Genomic DNA, 2,074 nt, shown 5'->3' on the forward strand with positions numbered 1-2,074 from the left:
TTACGTTCTTGATAACCTTTTAACAAAGCTGCTTGAAAACTCTCTGTTAACATATTAGCTTGTACATCCTAGTACATAATATCCAAATCAAACTTCGTTTACAAAAAAAAGTTAACCAAGTAAAAAAAAATTATAGTTAACCATATAAAATATATTTAAATAAATAACTACCACTAAATGTTGTAATACGGTGTCCTGTATTGCAAGGGAAACTTTTTTCCAACTCAATTTATCAAAAGGGACCATCTGTCACATTGTTTTTACAACTTCTCGAGAAAACATGTATTGTGGCTCTCCTACGGGATCAAATGTGATATCCTATCATATTCCATGCTAATCGGTTTGCCCTGGTTCCATAATATCGCTTTTTCAAGCTTTATATTTTTCGCTTTGCCTCGAACTTTCCTTCGCGCACGTTGTTCAACTACAAATGTAATTCAAAATGATTAGAAATGGTATTTAATTTATAATAACTGAACAAAAATAGTAAATAAAAATTCATAATAAGACTTATCGTCCTGCTCGTGATAACCAGCACCTCTACCACCTGGGAGAGGTGGGTCCTCAGCTCCATCACCCCCGTGTCCACGACCTATAATAGCAGCCATGGTATACATAAATAGAAGCCATATTGTCATCATTTCCTAAAAAATTAGAATATATACAAATACAATTCTTATTACAAATACACATTACATAGAAATAAACATTTACATAGGAATAAACATTTCTATTTAAACTAGAAATCCAAATAAAGTTCATATTACAAACCTATATTACATAAGAACTATTCTAATCAAAATCTTCCTCATATCCTTCAGTGTCTTCTTCGGTATCATAATCAGAGTCGGCCTCATCGTAATCAGTCTCGCAATCAGAAACATCATTGACTCTACCAGTTGGCGGAGGAACTTCAGTTGCACTTTCTACATCAACAATGACTCTAGGAATGTTTTGAAAGTACATACCGAAATCGATAAAAAGTGGAGCATCAAATGAAGAGATGTTTTGAAGTACATCGATATTGTTTACATTTTCATGTGAGCCATTGTCAACATTTTGGACACGATCATCATTCGATGGTAGATCCCAAATACTTTGATGATTAACATGCTCGACCACACACCGATGGTTATTGTTTGGCTCTCTGATGTAGAACACTTGTTTGGCTTGTGAAGCATATATGAGTTGATCGTCAGTGTATGCTTCACGTCGTGTGTTGATACTGGTGAAATTATCACTAGAAATAACCCTTGTTCGAGTATCAAACCACTTGCAACGATATAGTACAATTGAATAATCATGTGTATACCTCAACTCTATAATCTCTTCTAACTAGCCATAATATTTCTCGACTTTCTCACCCATCGCTAAAACCCCAGAGTTTTGTGTTGTACGTTGTGCGTCACGACTAAGTATCATAAACCTAACACCATTGACTATGCATGCGGTGTAAGAATAAGCATTCATTGGTGGACCCATTGCAAGAGCCGACAACTCTTTGTGTAATTCTGGAGAGTTTTCTATTTTCATTTGATGAACCTAGAAATTATAAAGTAATATGTATTATATATTCGTTAGATCAATGAAACAAATTTGTTTATTAATTTATATTACCTTTTCACGAAAACAATTATGAAATTCTTTCTTTTCATCACTTTGGGGATGTTCATATTTGAATTTCCTATGTTGATGACCAAAAGATATAGATTTAAAAAAGATAAAAAAAATTAAGGATGAAAGTTAGAGATAAGATTAGTTACTTGATTACTGTGTGACTTCTTCACAACTATTCAATACAAACCATTCCATGTTACGCATTTCCATTAAATTAAGAGTTTTGATTTGAGTTGTGCTGGTCGGTCGACATTTAGACTCAAACATCCAAAACTTTGTTTTTTCAATGACAACATCTTCATTTCTTTCAGGACGATTCTTTACATCTCGAAGGTACATCAAACAAAATGATAAAGCTTCTTCAGCAACATAACCCAACTATAGAACCTTCCGGCTTCGCCTTGTTTCTGACATAGTTTTTTAGTTTTTTCATATACCTTTCGAAAGATACATCCAT

The sequence above is a fragment of the Lactuca saligna genome, chromosome 9, assembly GCF_052625555.1.
Source record: "Lactuca saligna cultivar CGN05327 chromosome 9, ASM5262555v1, whole genome shotgun sequence".
Lineage (NCBI taxonomy): Eukaryota > Viridiplantae > Streptophyta > Magnoliopsida > Asterales > Asteraceae > Lactuca > Lactuca saligna.